At 39.3% G+C, this 15,374-nt stretch overlaps 1 long non-coding RNA gene across 2 annotated transcripts; it reads left to right on the top strand.

The window, feature by feature from the left end:
• The first annotated feature begins 401 nt into the window (after positions 1-401).
• LOC108504755 lies at positions 402-7,596 on the top strand. Of its 2 annotated transcripts, XR_001877240.1 has the most exons (5): positions 402-2,245; positions 3,216-3,349; positions 5,895-5,981; positions 7,080-7,145; positions 7,398-7,592. It is a non-coding gene; the product is annotated as an uncharacterized LOC108504755 (long non-coding RNA). The 2 variants fall into 2 exon arrangements; XR_001877241.1 differs by lacking the exons at positions 3,216-3,349; positions 5,895-5,981 and having other exon boundaries at positions 7,398-7,596.
• Positions 7,597-15,374: the final 7,778 nt, after the last annotated feature.

Below are 15,374 nucleotides of genomic sequence, written 5' to 3'. Positions count from 1 at the left end.
CTGCTGTTAGAAGTCTTCAAACCTCTCATGTTTCTAATTTGAGTTGAAAAGTTTTTGTTTTGTTTATTTGTTTAAAACAATGACACAAATTGGATGTGAGGATTTCGGGTGGGATTTGTTGTTGCTCTGTTTTGTGTGACTTATTCTACCTTTTTTTACAGAAATGTGTTCTAACAGTTCACACTTTGTTACTGTTCTTTGCAAAACTTTTCAGGAGCCAAAAAAGTCAAACAATCCAGAGAAAACCCCTTCTCCCCTTTCCGATGGCAAGAGTGAGAACTTATGAAAAATCCTTGAGAATGTTCCTTCCTAAACTTTTCCCCCCAGTAATGCAAGCGGGTAAAATGGTAAACGCAGCAGTTTGGTGACATCCAAAACCGACCTGTTGTCAGGTAAATTGAGACTTTTCTGCTCTTACTGTAACCTTCATAAATTTGCTAACTTGTCTGCCTTCCTTTCTTCCCATCAGTTCATTTTGGTGAAACTTGTTGAATGATTTCTTTAACTGTGATGTTTAGAGAAAATCCTACTTTTCTTCCTCGATTTCCCTCCTTATGCTTGTTGACCTTTAAAAAAACTGTCATTGTCCTTTGCTTTACTCAGGTAAGACAGAAGTGAGTCCCCTCATGTGACTGTGTGAGGAGTAGTTTTGTAATACATTCATTCCACTTCTTTGTCAGTTCAAGGTAGTTTGCCTTCAAGTGTACTATTTTAGCTTAGATTTTTGAAAGGTATGTTGCTTTCCATTTGCCAAATGAACATAAAATATAACTGCATCAATTAGGAGTTGATAGATTTGAAAAACTAGTGCTAAGAATGTTAAATCTATTAAAATTCAATAGAGCAGGATCCAGTTAAGAGGACAGATGGAAGAATACGTGTGCTGAAGAAAAAGACTGTTGGGTTGATTATTTCTGTTTGTGGAGGATGGGGGATATATTTTATGTTGTCCTTACTGCTATATCAAAGCACTTGTACATTTTATCCTTCTCTGGTAACTCAACTCCCTGAATCTCAAACCATGTGAAACTGCTGGGTACTTAATATTCTTTTACTTCTTTTAAGGAGGATAATCTTGTATTTTACTCAGATGTAAATATCAGACAATTGGAATACCATTCCAAGTTGAAGAATATGAGCCTACAGACAGGCTTCCAAGTTTCCAAATGCAGTTTTCTATTTCCCATGACATCTGTAAGGAATTAGCACTTGTTTCAGATTATTTTTCTGTGTATGCTAATAACTCCTCTATACCGTAATAAAATAGTCTACTTTTTGTAGTCTCAATTTATATTTTCCTGATACACAGTAAATTTATCAGCAATACCATAAACTGCAGCTTCAAATTAAGGTGGGAGGGAATAATTTTATAGCCAAATTTTGCTCTCAATTACACTGAGATAAACCTGGAATCACTCTGTGAAAGTCAGTGGAGTGATATCCAATTTCACTGGTATAATTGAGTGTATAATTTGTGTCTTTAATTTTACTTGCAAGATAATTTTACAAACCTGTTATACTTATGTTTCCAATGCTTTTTCCTTTCAGACACACCCACTTCTTGCGTCTCAGCACTGGGCAGGCCTATTCCTTTATTTGTGTATATTTTTGTGCATCAACTGCTATAGGACACGGGTGTAACACTTTCAGGCATGTGGTTGGGTGTCTTTTTGGGGTTTGTAATAATGTCTAAAAATAAGAATTTCTTTTCCTCAAATTTATTAATGAATTCATGTTGGATCACAGTTTTGCATCTCTAACCTGATTTTAGATACATATTAAGTAGAGATTGTCTTGAAAGAAATACAGATCTTTGGTGGGGAGAGTTGATAAAAATGTACTGCATTCTGCAGAAATTAATGTTTTGGTATTTAATGTTTCTTGAAAGGTGGTTTTACAGATCATGCTCCTTCCTCTTCATGGAATGGCTTTCAAAGCCTTGTATTGATCTTGGTTTTGCCCAGTGCTTTGCCTAGTGTATGGGGAAATGTTGTAGAACTTGAATAGGCCATGACATCTTAGACAAAGGATGATGATTATGTGCATGCTGAACACGAACTTCTTCTATATGCCCTTCTGCTGCAACAGAATAATAAAACTGGTAGGTGGCAGCAGCAGCAGCAGAAGAAACTCATGACTGTGACCTGAGAAACCTCCAGTACTGGGAGAAATGGATTGCAAAATACTAACTGGAGTAAGGGGAATGGAGGAGAAAGGCAGAGTCCCTGAACTGTCCCTTTGAATGGTGAGTCTAATTTACAGAATTCTAACCATCAAAAGACTGCCTGTAGCACAGTAGGCACACTGACCTATCTGATTTGGTGTTTGGTTACCTGATATCCTAATTCTCATCTTTGATTCAACATTCCAGTTTCCCGTCTGCCTCTATAAGGCATAGTATATATCTTAAAAAATTAAACTTCACCAAAATTGCCACATCTTTCGAGTACTGGAAAATAAGGCTGGAAGGAATTTATCTAGCCCATCCATTCTCTGCCTCACAGGACGATTAATTATAGTTGTGCCATTGGTGAAATTCTAGTTTTAACCTAGTTTAAAAACCAAAGAATAATTGGGCCTATTTGCCCCAAAACGCCTGTAACCTATTGCTTCTTAGCATATTAAGCGATAGAGGTATATAATCTAAGGATTCTGCAATCTTTACCTGTGGAATTTTATTTTATGAAGGTAAAAGTATCCTTACTGTCAGCCAGCAATCAACCTCACAGGCTCAGAGCTCATATGCTTTTTTGGCTACTTAGAGAGCACCATATAGATGACATGATAGAAGCCTGAGAAGTGCCATGATAGTAAAGAACAATGTTCTTTATGGAGACTTCCTATATCTCAAGGCAGGAAAAAAAGGTTTGGATCACCAACAGTTAAAATTCCTTTTGGAAGTGGGAAATACAAAATATATAATGTTTATGACTTAGTGGATAACAGCTGATAGTTTCAACCACCTCTTTAGTTACCTAGACCCATGACTCTGAAACCTGTTGGATTGCACATCCCTATCAGAAAAAAAAACGTTTTGAGCATATATTTATGCTCAAATATATATTTTTTAGAAGTTATATTCATGGTTTGCTACATACATTATAAAACTTACATAAAACCAAGAAATTAAAACAGGATGAGATAAAGATGAAGACTATTTAAAACATTTACTTAACTATATTTATTAATGGTGAAAAAATATTTTCGCCCTGCAGCCTTATGGATTGTCTTGAATCCCTCCCTGGGGAAGGTGCACTCCCCTTTATGGACCACTGATCCAGACATCATAAAATACTTACTGTTGCAGCTGTCATTAGTATGTTCCACCATAACAATACCTCCATTTTGAGTAAGTCTCCTACCAGAGATTAAAACGCTGACCTTTATTAGGATGACTTCCCTTTCTGAAAAGAAAGTAAAAGAGGAGAGAACAGCAAGATATGGAAGCACTGATGAACTATCTGGCATAGGAGAAATTTGAATCTGGATCAGCTGAAAATGCAGAGAAGCACGTCCAAGTGGATTGGGAAAAAAAATTGTGTCCAGAATATATACCAATATGCAGAATAGACCGATCGCTTTTGTACTTTCATAAATGTTTCTTAGTTCACTGACAGCTGAGTATTAGTTGATAAATTCAAAGTTCTGTTTCCTGTTGTTACATGGGGTTACACTAAAATCAGAAACAGTGCTTATATGCAAGAACTAAACTGGATCTGAATTTTGATAGCCAGGCAACTAAATACTCTCCAGTGCACATCAGGCACCACTTAGGACTGTGGACAACTGGTATGCTTTTCTCATTAGCTTCTAAGTTATCATACAGCCTTTGAAAGTATTATGTGGACTACAGGCTGGAAATCCCAGAACTGAATTACTGCAGAGTGAAAGGAGATTGCATGTGCTAAGTGGAAAATATTTTGTATGGAGAATTGATTAAACCCTTGTTATATATGATGAGCAAAGTCTGTATGTGAGAAGAAACTCATAGGGAAAGGGGTTTAGATCTGGTCAGGCTTGAGAAGTGAAGAAGAGAAAGTAATTTCTGGTAGTAGAGGCAAAGGAGTCTGAAGCCTGTGTCAGTCTGTCATCAGAATAGAGATGAGGCAGGGAAACAGTTTTTGCTGATATTGAGCATTCTCAGCTGCTTTTGTAAGGAGGAATCTCACCAGAATTTCTGTATATAATATATGCTAAGGATACTAACCTTTGCGAGCTGAATCTCAAGGAGAGCTGAAAGTTCCGTTGATATGGAAACTAACTGTAGTGCTTGCCTACTTGAATGGATGGTCATGTGGATTAAAGGTGTTACTGCACTGAGTTTAGATGACAGTAATATTTGGGAAGAGGGACCCTGAACATGGCCCTATTTGCCCCAATACACCTGTAACCTATTGCTTCTTAGCATATTAAGCGATAGAAGTATATAAATGTATCTAAGTTTTTTTAGTGAGCAAGGTGACTTAGAGTCAACTGGTCAGGAAAGGATTATTTTTTTTGTATAAACAAAAAGGCATTTAGAATACTGTCTCAGATCCGCCACGTTTCTGCATGTGGCTGTCAGTACAAAGGGTTTTGGTTTTTTTTCTTTTAGATGTGACATAGCAAAGCATCCTGTTTTCTGTATCTTTGATATGGCAGAGATTTGAAGCAGAATATTTTCTATTCTTGTCATAGACTTGCACGGGCAGGCAAGGGGGGTGATACGTATGTGAAAGAAGGGACTGGATAGGATCCTCACACTGACTGAAAGCAAGATGATGGATTAGGCTGACAGAAAAGTTAACATTTACATTGCACTCATGCAAGGCATTTTCAAGGTATTTCTGCATCCTTCTTTTGTTCCCTTTAGGAACAGTACAAGTGTTACTAGAATATACAGAGTCTGCACAGTAATATGTCAGCATATTAAGCTCTGCCAAGTCTCTGTGCGAGAAGGGCTTATAAAAGATTTATGTGAATTTCTGTGTGTCTGCTTTTTTATTTGGAGGCAGTTTGCTGTATGCAGCTACATACAGTACTCTTTCTTAGGGTAATAGATATTTTTGGTTAGTTTGGAAGGAGAGGAGTGTGCTTGGGGAGTTGAATATGCCATTCTATTATCCATTTCTATAGGAAGCAGAATGGTTAAGGGAGAGCAGTTACTGTGCATAGGAACTACACAACTAGTTATATCCCAAGTCTGGTGTCAGTCGAGTAGTCACTGATGTTGCTGGGGAGAAAGCTTTTTGGTTTATCTTTTAATAAGAGCAGACAAAGAAGCATCTGAGAAAGAACTTTGAAAGTGTTGCATACACTGAATTGCATCTTTATCTTCTGTTGCCATTTCTTTTTGCTTTCAGAACTCCTTGATGTGCTTCTGTACACATCTTTTACCAAAAAAAATTGCCTTCTGAAATGTCAGTGGTGCGTAGGGCTGAGATTGGTTGAACAGGGTGTGGAATATAGGTGTGGAGTGCTCTCTAAGAACAGTCAGCTGTGCTAATCTTGGCCTTGTCTGAATGGGAACAGAGAGTAGAAGTCTAACATAGATTTTGCTGAGCTGTATGGTTTTATTGCAATATACACAGTAGTAGCAGAAGTGTTTGTCAGTAGTGTCCTCTGTGTCTGTAGACAGTGCAGTTGCTTTTGCTAAACAATGAATTTTTAAATTTCCCTCTTCATGTAATGCTTTTCATTTTCCCAAGTACAGGTACTGTGTTATGTTAATCTGAGGTTTAATGTAATATGATATATATACAGTTTTCCAACTCAGGACTGAATTTTTGTGTTAGACAAGTTGCAATATAATTGAGATTTTTCATACATGAATGGAAAAGAAATTAAGTTTTATTAGAGGTCATTGGATTTTTTTTCAATGAAGTGTTCTAATTGGAAAAAAACTAATTTCACAGAATCACAGAATCAGTTGGTGTAGGGAAGACCTCTGAGGTTGAGTCACAACCTTTGAATGAACACTACCATGTCAACTAGACCAGGAAGTAAGTGCCATGTACAGTCTTTTCTGGCATGATGACTCCGCCACCTTCCTGGGCAGCCCATTCCAATGCTTGACAACCCTTTCTGTGAAGAAATTCCTCCTGATGTCCAACCTGAACGTAATTCATTGTTGTAAAAAAAAAAAAAAAATAATTTATCACAGTCATGAATTTTCAGGCATATATACTAATTTCCAAAATTTATTGGGACAATCCCTCTTGTACAGATTAGCATTTGTTGTTAGAGAAGGAGGAAAAGTCCATATTATTTTAGCCAGTAACCCAAAGCTACCTCTTTGGCCAGTCATGCATTTTTTCGATGCAGATTTCCTGGAAGCAGTGGTACTGCTGAGCTTCCTTGATGCTTAGTTTCACTGTGTTGTAAAATACATACATTTTGGAGAGAGAAGAACTGGAGAGGTGAAAATTGTACACAGTGTTATGTGGACTGAACATGAAGGTGCAATGAAGCAGAGAGAGAAGACTAAGCAGTAGCTGTATACACAGGTGTTCTTTTCATTCTATCATATCAATGTAGTGGGAGGCCAGGAGTGAAGAGGAATGTTTCAGTTATGCCTTGATGAGGAATGGGAACCTCACATTGACTGTTTGTGCAACTGTATATATTTCACACCTGTAAATATTTCATTTACAAGAAGTCTGATTTGCCCAAGGATGTGTGTGCAGGTTCCCTTTCTTGCTGCTACTGTGCAAAGCACTGCCTGGTAGTCTTTATTCTCCGGATTTTTTCTGTTCAATGGTGTCGTGCATTAAGTCTGAAACTTGTATTTTGAGAGTTTCAAGAGGAAACTTGGTCTGCTTTTGTGTATATTTTCCCATGCATCTAACAAACACAAGGCCAGCAGAAACAACACAAATGTTATGGTTGCTCTCCCCACCCATCTTTACAACAGTGTATGGGAGGAGTAGTGCAATTGTAATGTGATGTAGGAATACTTGTCCATGCCTGAATGGAAATGTTTGTTTACTGGATGGCAAATACTGAAGCTTTATCAGTGGGAGAACTAGGCAGGAAGAGTCTGCAGTTTGACTTTGCTAAACTTTTATACAATTTTTCCTCCACATGAAATATTTCCGCAGGAGTCTAATGCGTGTGAAAGATGCTGGATCACCAGTTGCAGAGATTGAACTCTACCTACTGGAAAGGTAACAGGAACTAGATTTTATCATTAGAACACAGCCTTCACTGCATCTCACTCCCTGACCTGGAAAGACCTTTTCCAAGGTCAGAAGAGGAGCTTGGTACCCATGGCTCAGTCCTTGGTGTGTCTGTAATGCAGCTATCAAGGAAGCCAGATAGGTGCTGGGTACAGAGATTTTTTTTATGATGTTTGCTTGAATTTCTGGTGTTCATATTTTGGGGCAAAGACTAACTTTTTCAATGGTTTATTTGTCTAGGTTTTTCTGCAGCAACAGGAGGTCGTCTTTTGCCTCTTATGGGGACATTTAGCCTTTTGATAATGCCTCCATCACAATGAAGGGAAGAAAGGATGGACCAGCAATGATGTGGAATGGAGTGGTGTCCACACATTAACAGTCATTATGATCCCTGTCCTAAAAACATGGAGAACTGAATAAAGAGTTGAATTGTAATTCATGAGAGTGTGAGGTTCTTTTTGGTATCTTCTGCACCATCTCCCCTTTCTGAAGTGCTGTCTAACTTCAGAAATCTATTCATCTTGTATCAAAGCTGCAGCTAAGCAAGAAAAGTAAAACCTGTTTGATATTTTTCATTATAGTGATCTTTTTTTCCTCCAGGAATTTAGTTCTAAAGTACTTTATATTGACATGAATAATCTTCCCAAATACCTTGGTAACTTTAGCATTAGGCCTTTGATGTTGTGTTATGACTTCACCTGAGTCACTGAGAATATAAGTCTTATGAGTTTTACAAGTAAAATCATACCATACTGATCATACTATTCTGATAGCTTTGATGACTGCTAGAGAAAAACAGAACTGCAGCTCAGTTAATCTACCAGAGATAATATGCCTTTGGATTTTGAAGCCACAGTGGCAGGGTTTGTTGTAGACATGGTCACGTAAATTCTTACTATCTCATTTCTGAAGAGAGCTAATCTTTCAAACCATAGGTTATAGATCTTGCACATGGCTCAATTGGTTTGTTGTTAGTGAAGCACTGTGAAGAATTAGATATATACTGATAGCCTTTCTACAATGTGCCTACTTGAAATTGTGAAGTAAAAAAGGGAATCAAGATACTGAGTTGGTACGTTATCAGTAAACACCTCTTGTCCTTCACATTCTTCCTCTTCATTTCATGGATATTCATTTCATGTAAATTTTAGTTCCTGTTTTCTGTATGCTTGTTCTAGTTGTTCACATGTGGATGGAAACTAGGAATGTGACTGGTACTTTGTCTGCAGCTATGCCTTTCTTCCAATAGCTGTGGTTGCTTTTTTTTGCAGATCTGTATGTTAAACTGTGCCTCTGTAGCACTCTGTTACCTCTGTAAGCAGGTGAAATGGCTGCCACTGCAGACTAGTGGCCATTTTATCTCTTGTGGTTCAGTGCTTGGGAGTGTGCTGATGCATATGCTAATGCTTCCATAAATGCTTTTGTGTCATTTTCCTTACTATTTAATGTTACAAAAGTAAAACAGCTGAGAATTTTCTGAATTCCTTCTGAGTTTCATATATCCTGTCTTACTAAGATAGTTCCAGGCCCTGTCTGTATTTCAGTTCTCTTACTTTCATTGCGGATGTTCAGCAGTGTTCTCCCTGCTCTGCTGCCTCAGGTTTACAGGTTTGCTCCTCCTGCCTTCATAGTCCAGAATGCCTTTTTTTTTTTTTAAGTTTCTAAATGCTCCTCCCTGCTTTTCATAGGAAAAGTCCCGCTCTTGTTTCTGCTCTTAACCACTGGCCCTTCTTGTTCTTGTCCGTGTCCCGAGTGCACACACACACATGTAGTAGCTTAAGAATATTTCTTACTCAGTGTCTATTACAGATAACCATTCTTTGAATTACTCTAAAGGTGTATTTTCCTCTTTTAGGGGGAGAAAGGTTTGGTTACTACACATTTCCTTTTGATATTTCACAGCCTGAAATGTGTTAGAAGTTAAATAGAAATTAAAAGAAGTTTATCACTGTGTAATGTCTTAGTGAGTGAGAGTCAACAAACTTTAATGTGGAGAGGATAGTTCCTGACTGTTGCACTCAATTGTCTGTCTTTGGTGAGAGGGATTGGTCCTGCAATCCATCTCTTCATGTACCTCACTTAAAAGCCCAAGTTCAAGAACTGTGGTCAAGATTATGTATATAACATGTAAAGTTTTACTTTTCTTTGCATTTCTTTTATTCCTTTGAATTTGTCCTTTGAATATGAATAATATAAAAAACTAAATAGTAATTGGATATTCATAATACTATATTTTGATATTATTTGTACAGTACAGTGAAAACAGTAATAATAGGTCTGTAATGATAATACTGACCTGTGCTGTGGTGGATAGGGAAGCCTGGTATAAACAGTTCCTTGTACTTCTTAATTGGAATTGTGCTTTTCTGCTGGCTACAGAAATGGAGTACTTGTAAAACTCTGCTCTGCTTAGTGTAATGAGATCTTGGGGTGGGGTATATTTGTACTGAGGCCAAACTGGCAGAGAGGTTGTAATTGTGTTTAGCTAGATCTGGAAAACCTCTGTAACTTGTCTGATCTGCATTCCCAGTTGTGCATGATGTAAGCAGACAGCTGTACTTCAACCACTGTCTTTATTTTTCTAGGTCACTTCCCTTATTTTTTGCTTTATCACTTTGGTTGCTTCTCCAGTCTGCTCTTTCCTTGACCAAACAACTTGATTTATCACTGTACATTTACCTCTAGCAGGGTCTGCAAAATCCAGGTATCAGCTTGGAACTGGACATCACATCACCTGCTCTTTGACTCTCTCATCCCATGTTGTCATCACTGCAATGTTTTCCAGATGTACTGCTTTGGAGGACTTCCTCTGCTCTGATGGTAATGTTGAGATAGGAGAGAGTGCACTGTGATGACCAGCTCACCTGGAAAGCCTCAAGGGAGGAATTCATGGGAGAGAGGCTGCTGCTGTGTGATTCTTTCCCCCCCCACTACCCTCCTTAATGTAGCTGTTGGTGCAGAGGCTTTGTCAGCAAAGCACATGCTAATGAGGTAAACCCTACTCTGCTTATTGGCATATGCACTTATCGTAGACATGGGCCAGCTGGGGAGATCAGTGATCACTGTGTCAGTACTGCTCCGCTCTTTCTCACTTTGCATATGCCTGGTACTGAGATTCAGCCAAGCTTCTTGGTCTCCTGCATGTTTACCCTGGTCTGCTTTGGATCTACTATCCCAGTTTATGGACGGGAGTTGAGTAATACTGGGCTCCAAAATCATGTTAAACACAGTAGGGAGAGTTTCTGTCAGAGATGGAGTTACAACTGCTCCATGTTTTTCTTCAGCATTTTAATTAAAAAATTCTGTTTTCTCTCTAAATCTTCCTTCTGATTCTGTCTCTCTTTTCCTTCCTAGAGAGAGCATATAGCAGCTACCAGAGCTGTCTGTGATATACCTACTTCTTCCCTACAACCCCCAAAATTCAGGACGAAAACATACAGAGGGATATAGTGATGTTCTTCCAAGAGAAAAGAATGGGATGCTGCTTTCTAGCATCCGCCATATCCATCCATGTTCAACAGCCTACAGTGCTTGTCTCTGTAACAATATGAAATTGTGACAGGAGGAAGCAAGGAAGGAAGGGACAGAATCCCTTAAAGCTGCGATGTCACTAATGGACCAGAGGTCATATCTGTGGTGGGGGTGAGGCAGGGTGGAGGACTTGGGCTTTTGGAGAAATAAAGAAACAGCCTCCGCAGTTTTCTGGTCCATTCTTTCCAGCCTTGTGGGCAGTGCTGAGTTACAGGGAAGAATACCTGCTTAATCTTGTCCATAACATCCCAGCACACAGCTTTCTGTGGTCCTATTTGCAAGGTAAGACTGAGGGAAGAAGTACTCTCAAAATCATTCAAAGCATTCTCTGCAGCCTGAATACTTTTGTGGCTTGGATTGGTGATCTTTCGTCTTAGCCCACTCTTAGTAATAGCTCATGTATTTTGAAAACAGCTGAACTTGTGAGCAGTGAATGGAAATGCAGAATTGCAGCCCAGTTATGAGACTTTACTCTGGAACAAGCAACCTCTGAAACGGGAGAGGAGGCCCAGTAGGGGATGGAAAGAAAGAGTATTTTCAGTATCTAAATTTCCAGATTTTGTTGGGAATGTGTGTGTAACTTTCCATTATAACACCAGTGGTAATGATTTCATCAACTGTCACATGAAGTCACTTTGTTTGGACGAGAGATGTTAAAGGAGTATAGCCTTGGTTAGATGCAGCTGACTGCTTGGTATAGTAGCAGAATGGTAAGAGAGGTTCATAAAGATTTTTTTTCTCTAAACTCTGTTCCTCCCATTGCTCTGTTGAGACACCAGTTAGCATAATGTGCATTGGTATATGACTTTTTTGATTGAATTTCCAAGGTTGACAGTTTTTAACTGTTAGTTTCTTTTCTGCAACTGAGCTAAGGCCTTGTGGTGCCTCTCACAAGACCAACCTTTGTTTTTAAGAAATCCGTATGTCTGTCACCTTGCCTGAAAGAGTGGGGAGGGGAAATGGAATTACATTTTTCTGCTCAGTTTCATTGGCTGAGGTTAAGGTCCCTTTGTGCCAGACTGTTTTGCATCCTCGCTGGTATGGAGCCCCTTCTCGTTTTTACACCGTCTGAGTTCGCTTTGTTTCCTTGGAAGTTTGGTTACTTATTGAGATGAAAGCAGCATTGAATGTGTGTTACTGTAGACTGTACAAAAAGATGAGCTTGCTCTGGAAAGCATATAGCCAAAGCAGATGACAAGGTGAAAGGACACAGGGAAACAGCATGTCAGTAATTGCTAGGTGTAACTCATCTGCTATGCAGTGACAGCAATCCATCATGCTGCAGAGTCTGTTGTATGGAAAGTTGCTAAAAATACCAAGGTTCTGTCTGTTGTCTGACTACTTTTCTTTGCATGTGTCCTGTTTATCAACCTCATATACAGAATTACTACCAGAGTCACACCACATTTGCAGGTAGAAGCTAAGGATGTCTCTTAAACAGCTGATGTTACATCCTGCAAACTGACAGGAAGGGCAGCAGTGACCTACCTTCCCAGGCTCAGTTGCACAGTTTTCCTTGTCACACAGGGAGCTCCCAGTGAGCTACGTGCAGCTGAAGTTGCCAGCAACAAAAGTGAGGATACAGTCACAGGAATTTAGTATTGAGTACCCTGAGCAGACCCACTTTCAATGACCAAAACTCACAAAGTCACATCAGGTCTCTGTGTTCAGTGGCAGCAAACTCTTCCATGTGGATTGGGCAGGAGTACAGTATAAGGGGAATACATGAATGATGCTCTGTGGGAAATTTTTTTAAGTGCTTGGTTTTGTCAGTGCCTCCTGACTTCAGAGGAAAAAGGAGCTCAAAACTTCTAACATGAGGCAGTAGCTGACTTTGAGCATGGGGAAGGGGAAGAAAAAGAATGTGTTCTTAAGGCATGCAAATCTTGCAAAATTGCTAGTCATAGACATCATCCTTTAATTAAATTTCCATCTCTTGCCCTTAGCCCAAATGGTTGGTATTTAATATCACTACATCCTGAGTCCCTTGGAGTGGAACACACAGTGGTGTCTTGTTTTGTTTGTATAGAGCAGGCAAGCAGGTGTGTTGCTTTGGTTACCTGGAGTTCAGCATCTTTTAATTACATATTTTCATAAGTGTCCTTTAACAGATGTAACCCTTAGGAGCTAGAACAGTAAGTATGAGAAGCAAGCTGATTTGGAGGGATTTGGAAGCAAATGTTATGATCCCAGAATGGTGAAGGGCTTTGAGAGGTGAAATTCATGCTCATATGCAATCTGATCCTTTTTGTACAATTCCTGTCTTCCCCATTAGTTTTGGAAACCCTGCCAGTGTTTTGGAAACACTTCCTCAAGGCAGCAATGCTCCCCAACACTGAGCTTTTGATAAAACCTAGCCTAAACCTGCATTTGTCTTTTGCATAGAAAGTGTGTTGGGTCATCACTGTCTGTTATTACCACCAGTGTGTATGAAGTGCTCTTCCAGCTCACCAGTCATGTTTTGTCACAAGCACCTAGTGCTGCAATGACTGGTGTTTGAATGATATCCTCCAAGGTGAAAGAAATGAATTCCAACATCCATAAGTCCCTTCTGACTGTGCTTGATTTGGATCATATTTTGCCAAGTGCACTTTGGACCTAATAACGGAGAGTAAGGAAACACTTATTAACTTGGAAAAAATTACGCCCAAGATGTCTGAATCATATATTATCAGATCCACCTCAAGGCAGAAATCACTTCTACTTATTTCTGTCAGTGTACATAATAAATATAGGAAACAAGATGACATATTCTACCACATCTCAATGGATCTAATTTATCCCTGGCTAAAACAGTCCCATTTCAGTGGATATGATGGGTGAAAAACATCTCTACAAGGGTTATTTAGTTTTCTTGAGGCTCTGTTTCCCTCTGCTGGCATGGAGCTAATACTGCTGATTTTTTATTTTCTCAAAACCAAGCTTCTGAAGCTACTGCTTCCTTGTAATCTGAAGAAACATTTACACTTGGCCCTCATGATAAAAATTTATTCCTTATATCCAGTCAAAATCTACCCTCTTTCAGTTTAAAACTTGGCCCTGTTCCAGTGTCTCACAACCCTCACCATAAATAATTTCTTCTTAATATCTAGTCTAAATCTACCCTCTGTCAGTTTAAAGCCTTTCCCCCTTGTGCTATCACTCCATGTCCTTGTCAAAAGGCCGTCTCCAGCTCTCTTGTGGCCCCCTTTAGGTATTGGAAGGTGCTCTAAAGTCTCCCTGGAGCCTTCCCTCCAAGCTGAACAACCCCAACTCTCTTGGCGTGTCTTCATAGGAGAGGTATTCAACCCCCACCCCGTTCATCTTTGTGGCCTCCACTGGCCTCACTGCAAGAGGTTCACATCCTCATTATGTTGAGGGTACGAGAGAGATGGATGCAGCACTCCAGGTGGGGTTTCCTGGAAATGGAGTAGAGCAGGAGAATTACCTCCCTTGACCTGCTGGGCATGCTTCTTTTGGTGCAGCCCAGAAAACAGTTGGCTTTCTGGAAAAAAAAAGAATTTTGTGTCTGGACTATCTAATAGCCTTAAGCAAGCAAGGGTAATGAAACTATTTAAGTTAGTAAGCTAACGTATTTTGAGATCTGAACATCAGAGATCAAGTAATTCACTGGTTATGCATCTCTGCAGGGAGGGCAAGCTCTTGGCAGACCATCTGAGCAAGACAGCCTGTGTTTTCCACAAATGTTCTCTGCAGGTATATTTTGATTATTAGACCATCCCCCTGTTGAAAAGGCTGGTTCTATAAATTCAGCAACAGTACAACCTGAGATTAATTTAAGATGGTTTTCAAAGTGGATCCTAAAGCTGCCTATGGTACCCCAAGTATTCCATAGATACTTAACTCTGAGGTGGGCTTCCTTGTGACCAAAGACAGTGCAGATTATCTTCCCTTTGTTCTCTGTAACAGAATAGCTCAATATCAATAGAAAATACTTCAGAGGTTTCCATAGCTGATACACAGCACCTCTCAGTATGAGTGGAGTTCAGAGAAAGAGTAGAGAAGGCAGTGCTCAGATAATGGTATCTATTTCAGTTTAACCCTGACGGCTCTGGGTTTTATGTTCTCTGTCCACATAATCACCAGAAGTCATTAGTGCCATCCCAAATGATAGTGTATTGCAGAATTTAGAATTACCGTTCTATCAAGATGAATATTCCTCAACTCATATTGCAGAGCATTTCTGAATGACATCAACAGAAACTGATTGTTTTACAGATACTGGAGAATGCTACTGCAAAGCTCTTTTGTGCCGGAATTTACACTGTTAAGTGGAAATATTTTTCAAATCTGAAAAGAAAGTGCCTTAGACAATCTTCACTTTCAGTTAGTCCAGAGTGTGTGCATTGTTAGAATCATTGTTAGAACCTATTTTACAGTAGGAGAGAGGTGCATTTGACAGCAATATCTGCCTGCCACTTACCAGTGCAATGGGAATCCAGTTTCTCAGACCAAACCTTTATTGTCTAGCCAGGAAGATTGCATCCCTATAGGACCTCAGGTCTTTCAGCACTTCAAAAAACCATTGTTTGAACCAGTATTTTCTTCTTCAGTCTAATATTTATTAATGAAGGTGACTTCTTAGTGGCTATTATTTCAGATTACACAGACAAGCTATGTTGAAGTCAAAGTTTGCAGTCAAAGTACTCCATTCAGAGCCATGAAAAATAATCCCACATTTATCTA

The sequence above is a fragment of the Lepidothrix coronata genome, unplaced genomic scaffold, assembly GCF_001604755.1.
Source record: "Lepidothrix coronata isolate B3197 unplaced genomic scaffold, Lepidothrix_coronata-1.0 Scaffold174, whole genome shotgun sequence".
Lineage (NCBI taxonomy): Eukaryota > Metazoa > Chordata > Aves > Passeriformes > Pipridae > Lepidothrix > Lepidothrix coronata.
Note: the sequence above shows the minus strand (reverse complement) of the source record. Positions and strands in the feature narration are given on the sequence as shown.